This window comes from Phaseolus vulgaris, chromosome 9 (genome assembly GCF_051622355.1).
Source record: "Phaseolus vulgaris cultivar YP4 chromosome 9, ASM5162235v1, whole genome shotgun sequence".
In the NCBI taxonomy this organism is placed as follows: domain Eukaryota; kingdom Viridiplantae; phylum Streptophyta; class Magnoliopsida; order Fabales; family Fabaceae; genus Phaseolus; species Phaseolus vulgaris.
In genome coordinates, this window is record NC_143506.1 from 1,275,001 (window position 1) to 1,282,500 (window position 7,500).

The window sequence follows — 7,500 nt, forward strand, 5'->3', positions numbered from 1 at the left end:
TGGCGGATCGCCAAGATGCTCGTGAGGGAGAAGCCACGCGGATGAGGCCGTGCCTTCCCTGTGGTGGCCGCACGCTACTGGACCGAGAGTAATAAAGCCCTCATATCAACCACATGACCCTGGGCGTAACCAGCACAAATGTGAGCCCAAGCGGACGCTGACTGATGACATTACTCCCCCCCGCCCGGCAGCAAGCCTGACATGATGGCCCCTTCCCCGCGAACGGTTGGAAGCCATACCCCCTTCGTGATGCTCACAAGTCTTCGAATAAGCCACCCAACGATTTGCGTGGCACAAATCTTCCCCGATCGCACCGGGCCACAGTTCCAACCCGTCTCATCCGTGCTTCTTCTCCAGCACGACCACCATGGCGGATCGCCAAGATGCTCGTGAGGGAGAAGCCACGCGGATGAGGCCGTGCCTTCCCTGTGGTGGCCGCGCGCTACTGGACCGAGAGTAATAAAGCCCTCAATATCAACCACATGACCCTGGGCGTAACCAGCACAAATGTGAGCCCAAGCGGACGCTGACTGATGACATTACCCCCCCGGCCGGCAGCAAGCCAGACATGATGGCCCCTTCCCCGCGAACGGTTGGAAGCCATACCCCCTTCATGATGCTCACAAGTCTAGAAATGAGCCACACAACGAAAATCCCACCAGCGTGCCACAAATCCACATAACAGATTCACATTTTTTCCCACCGGGTCAGTCGGCCGGAACCGACGGCGGCCACCACCATGCCGCCGCCCACAACGGGTGACACCAACCCAAGTTGGTGGATCACCCATGTGTGGGCGTTTTGACTTGCCCCACCACAAAGCAAGCCAAAACAGGGGGGAATGAAGGGACCGCACCAGAATTTTCCATGGTGCAAGAGCTGGCTGCATTGAGGAACACCCCCCCCCCCCTATAATAGCTAAATATGCAAAAGCCACTTTTGTACAAGTAGATACACTTTTTTTGAGTAGACATAAGTTCTGTTTTGGGACCTAGAGAACGAATTTTCACGAGATTTTTTGCAGGGATCCTCATAAAAATGGTACAACATTGCCTGCAAAAAATTAGAATTTTTCGACATGGGGAAGTATTTTTTTTATTTTTCCAAAGACCCGAAATGTGGAAAATCGGGAAAAATGGAAAAACGTATCTAGACACCGTATTTTTGCGTGATTTTTTCCAGTCCATCCCATAATAATATCAAGAAGGTGCCCACCAAGTTTCGTTAGGATTGGCCAAGGTTTCGAATTTTCATGAATTTTTTTCAAAACCCTCTATTTTCCAACATTTCAAAAATTCAAAACCACATCAAGATGGCTTGGTTTTGATACCAAACTTTCTAGACCTCATTCTGCATGCATTTGTGACACTTTCCAACCAACAAAACTCAAAAACCACCACTTTGAAAATTTCATGATTCTTGGCACACCACCAAGTCACAAAATCAAGCCAAAACACCAAAATCTTGGAACTTGGCTATGCACCAACCATGCCAAGATCAATTCCTTTTGATCCCAAACTTCTCCCACATCACTTTGAAGGCATTTGTGAGGATTGAGTCCAGCCACTTTTCCAAAACCATGATTTTCGTTTTTCACCAAAATCACCACCAAGTCACAAAATCAAGCCAAAAATCCAAAATCATGGAACTTGGCTATGCACCAACCATGCCAAGATCAATTCCTTTTGATCCCAAACTTCTCCCACATCAATTTGAAGGCATTTGTGAGAATTGAGTCCAGCCACTTTTCCAAAACCATGATTTGCGTTTTTCACCAAAATCACCACCAAGTCACAAAATCAAGCCAAAAATCCAAAATCATGGAACTTGGCTATGCACCAACCATGCCAAGATCAATTCCTTTTGATCCCAAACTTCTCCCACATCACTTTGAAGGCATTTGTGAGAATTGAGTCCAGCCACTTTTCCAAAACCATGATTTTCGTTTTTCACCAAAATCACCACCAAGTCACAAAATCAAGCCAAAAATCCAAAATCATGGAACTTGGCTATGCACCAACCATGCCAAGATCAATTCCTTTTGATCCCAAACTTCTCCCACATCACTTTGAAGGCATTTGTGAGGATTGAGTCCAGCCACTTTTCCAAAACCATGATTTTCGTTTTTCACCAAAATCACCACCAAGCCACAAAATCAAGCCAAAAATCCAAAATCATGAACTTGGCTATGCACCAACCATGTCAACTTCAATTCCTTTTGATCCCAAACTTCTCCCACATCACTTTGAAGGCATTTGTGAGGATTGAGTCCAGCCAGTTTTCCAAAACCATGATTTTCGTTTTTCACCAAAATCACCACCAAGTCACAAAATCAAGCCAAAAATCCAAAATCATGGCACTTGGCTATGCACCAACCATGTCAAGATCAATTCCTTTTGATCCCAAACTTCTCACACATCACTTTGAAGGCATTTGTGAGGATTGAGTCCAGCCACTTTTCCAAAACCAACATTTTCGTTTTTCACCAAAATCACCACCAAGCCACAAAATCAAGCCAAAACACCAAAATCATGAACTTGGCTATGCACCAACCATGTCAAGATCAATTCCTTTTGATCCCAAACTTCTCCCACATCACTTTGAAGGCATTTGTGAGGATTGAGTCCAGCCAGTTTTCCAAAACCAACATTTTCGTTTTTCACCAAAATCACCACCAAGTCACAAAATCAAGCCAAAAATCCAAAATCATGGCACTTGGCTATGCACCAACCATGCCAAGATCAATTCCTTTTGATCCCAAACTTCTCCCACATCACTTTGAAGGCATTTGTGAGGATTGAGTCCAGCCACTTTTCCAAAACCATGATTTTCGTTTTTCACCAAAATCACCACCAAGCCACAAAATCAAGCCAAAAATCCAAAATCATGAACTTGGCTATGCACCAACCATGTCAACATCAATTCCTTTTGATCCCAAACTTCTCCCACATCACTTTGAAGGCATTTGTGAGGATTGAGTCCAGCCAGTTTTCCAAAACCATGATTTTCGTTTTTCACCAAAATCACCACCAAGTCACAAAATCAAGCCAAAAATCCAAAATCATGGCACTTGGCTATGCACCAACCATGTCAAGATCAATTCCTTTTGCTCCCAAACTTCTCCCACATCACTTTGAAGGCATTTGTGAGGATTGAGTCCAGCCAGTTTTCCAAAACCATGATTTTCGTTTTTCACCAAAATCACCACCAAGTCACAAAATCAAGCCAAAACACCAAAATCATGGAACTTGGCTATGCACCAACCATGCCAAGATCAATTCCTTTTGATCCCAAACTTCTCCCACATCACTTTGAAGGCATTTGTGAGGATTGAGTCCAGCCAGTTTTCCAAAACCAACATTTTCGTTTTTCACCAAAATCACCACCAAGCCACAAAATCAAGCCAAAAATCCAAAATCATGAACTTGGCTATGCACCAACCATGTCAAGATCAATTCCTTTTGATCCCAAACTTCTCACACATCACTTTGAAGGCATTTGTGAGGATTGAGTCCAGCCAGTTTTCCAAAACCATGATTTTCGTTTTTCACCAAAATCACCACCAAGCCACAAAATCAAGCCAAAACACCAAAATCATGGAACTTGGCTATGCACCAACCATGCCAAGATCAATTCCTTTTGATCCCAAACTTCTCCCACATCACTTTGAAGGCATTTGTGAGGATTGAGTCCAGCCAGTTTTCCAAAACCAACATTTTCGTTTTTCACCAAAATCACCACCAAGCCACAAAATCAAGCCAAAAATCCAAAATCATGAACTTGGCTATGCACCAACCATGTCAAGATCAATTCCTTTCGATCCCAAACTTCTCACACATCACTTTGAAGGCATTTGTGAGGATTGAGTCCAGCCAGTTTTCCAAAACCATGATTTTCGTTTTTCACCAAAATCACCACCAAGCCACAAAATCAAGCCAAAACACCAAAATCATGAACTTGGCTATGCACCAACCATGTCAAGATCAATTCCTTTTGATCCCAAACTTCTCCCACATCACTTTGGAGGCATTTGTGAGGATTGAGTCCAGCCAATTTTCCAAAACCAACATTTTCGTTTTTTACCAAAATCACCACCAAGTCACAAAATCATGAACTTGGCTATGCACCAACCATGTCAAGATCAATTCCTTTTGATCCCAAACTTCTCCCACATCACTTTGAAGGCATTTGTGAGGATTGAGTCCAGCCAGTTTTCCAAAACCATGATTTTTGTTTTTCACCAAAATCACCACCAAGTCACAAAATCAAGCCAAAACACCAAAATCATGGAACTTGGCTATGCACCAACCATGTCAAGATCAATTCCTTTTGATGCCAAACTTCTCCCACATCACTTTGAAGGCATTTGTGAGGATTGAGTCCAGCCAGTTTTCCAAAACCAACATTTTCGTTTTTCACCAAAATCACCACCAAGCCACAAAATCAAGCCAAAAATCCAAAATCATGAACTTGGCTATGCACCAACCATGTCAAGATCAATTCCTTTTGATCCCAAACTTCTCCCGCATCACTTTGAAGGCATTTGTGAGGATTGAGTCCAGCCAGTTTTCCAAAACCATGATTTTCGTTTTTCACCAAAATGACCACCAAGTCACAAAATCAAGCCAAAACACCAAAATCATGGAACTTGGCTATGCACCAACCATGTCAAGATCAATTCCTTTTGATCCCAAACTTCTCCCACATCACTTTGAAGGCATTTGTGAGGATTGAGTCCAGCCAGTTTTCCAAAACCATGATTTTCGTTTTTCACCAAAATCACCACCAAGCCACAAAATTAAGCCAAAACACCAAAATCATGAACTTGGCTATGCACCAACCATGTCAAGATCAATTCCTTTTGATCCCAAACTTCTCCCACATCACTTTGAAGGCATTTGTGAGGATTGAGTCCAGCCAGTTTTCCAAAACCAACATTTTCGTTTTTCACCAAAATCACCACCAAGCCACAAAATCAAGCCAAAACACCAAAATCATGAACTTGGCTATGCACCAACCATGTCAAGATCAATTCCTTTTGATCCCAAACTTCTCCCACATCACTTTGGAGGCATTTGTGAGGATTGAGTCCAGCCAGTTTTCCAAAACCATGATTTTCGTTTTTCACCAAAATCACCACCAAGTCACAAAATCAAGCCAAAACACCAAAATCATGGAACTTGGCTATGCACCAACCATGTCAAGATCAATTCCTTTTGATCCCAAACTTCTCCCACATCACTTTGAAGGCATTTGTGAGGATTGAGTCCAGCCAGTTTTCCAAAACCAACATTTTCGTTTTTCACCAAAATCACCACCAAGCCACAAAATCAAGCCAAAACACCAAAATCATGAACTTGGCTATGCACCAACCATGTCAAGATCAATTCCTTTTGATCCCAAACTTCTCCCACATCACTTTGGAGGCATTTGTGAGGATTGAGTCCAGCCAGTTTTCCAAAACCAACATTTTCGTTTTTCACCAAAATCACCACCAAGCCACAAAATCAAGCCAAAAATCCAAAATCATGAACTTGGCTATGCACCAACCATGTCAAGATCAATTCCTTTTGATCCCAAACTTCTCCCACATCACTTTGAAGGCATTTGTGAGGATTGAGTCCAGCCAGTTTTCCAAAACCATGATTTTCGTTTTTCACCAAAATCACCAGCAAGCCACAAAATCAAGCCAAAACACCAAAATCATGGAACTTGGCTATGCACCAACCATGCCAAGATCAATTCCTTTTGATCCCAAACTTCTCCCACATCACTTTGAAGGCATTTGTGAGGATTGAGTCCAGCCAGTTTTCCAAAACCATGATTTTCGTTTTTCACCAAAATCACCACCAAGCCACAAAATCAAGCCAAAACACCAAAATCATGGAACTTGGCTATGCACCAACCATGCCAAGATCAATTCCTTTTGATCCCAAACTTCTCCCACATCACTTTGGAGGCATTTGTGAGGATTGAGTCCAGCCAGTTTTCCAAAACCAACATTTTCGTTTTTCACCAAAATCACCACCAAGCCACAAAATCAAGCCAAAAATCCAAAATCATGAACTTGGCTATGCACCAACCATGTCAAGATCAATTCCTTTTGATCCCAAACTTCTCCCACATCACTTTGAAGGCATTTGTGAGGATTGAGTCCAGCCAGTTTTCCAAAACCATGATTTTCGTTTTTCACCAAAATCACCACCAAGCCACAAAATTAAGCCAAAACACCAAAATCATGAACTTGGCTATGCACCAACCATGTCAAGATCAATTCCTTTTGATCCCAAACTTCTCCCACATCACTTTGAAGGCATTTGTGAGGATTGAGTCCAGCCAGTTTTCCAAAACCAACATTTTCGTTTTTCACCAAAATCACCACCAAGCCACAAAATCAAGCCAAAACACCAAAATCATGAACTTGGCTATGCACCAACCATGTCAAGATCAATTCCTTTTGATCCCAAACTTCTCCCACATCACTTTGGAGGCATTTGTGAGGATTGAGTCCAGCCAGTTTTCCAAAACCATGATTTTCGTTTTTCACCAAAATCACCACCAAGTCACAAAATCAAGCCAAAACACCAAAATCATGGAACTTGGCTATGCACCAACCATGTCAAGATCAATTCCTTTTGATCCCAAACTTCTCCCACATCACTTTGAAGGCATTTGTGAGGATTGAGTCCAGCCAGTTTTCCAAAACCAACATTTTCGTTTTTCACCAAAATCACCACCAAGCCACAAAATCAAGCCAAAACACCAAAATCATGAACTTGGCTATGCACCAACCATGTCAAGATCAATTCCTTTTGATCCCAAACTTCTCCCACATCACTTTGGAGGCATTTGTGAGGATTGAGTCCAGCCAGTTTTCCAAAACCAACATTTTCGTTTTTCACCAAAATCACCACCAAGCCACAAAATCAAGCCAAAAATCCAAAATCATGAACTTGGCTATGCACCAACCATGTCAAGATCAATTCCTTTTGATCCCAAACTTCTCCCACATCACTTTGAAGGCATTTGTGAGGATTGAGTCCAGCCAGTTTTCCAAAACCATGATTTTCGTTTTTCACCAAAATCACCAGCAAGCCACAAAATCAAGCCAAAACACCAAAATCATGGAACTTGGCTATGCACCAACCATGCCAAGATCAATTCCTTTTGATCCCAAACTTCTCCCACATCACTTTGAAGGCATTTGTGAGGATTGAGTCCAGCCAGTTTTCCAAAACCATGATTTTCGTTTTTCACCAAAATCACCACCAAGCCACAAAATCAAGCCAAAACACCAAAATCATGGAACTTGGCTATGCACCAACCATGCCAAGATCAATTCCTTTTGATCCCAAACTTCTCCCACATCACTTTGGAGGCATTTGTGAGGATTGAGTCCAGCCAGTTTTCCAAAACCAACATTTTCGTTTTTCACCAAAATCACCACCAAGCCACAAAATCAAGCCAAAAATCCAAAATCATGAACTTGGCTATGCACCA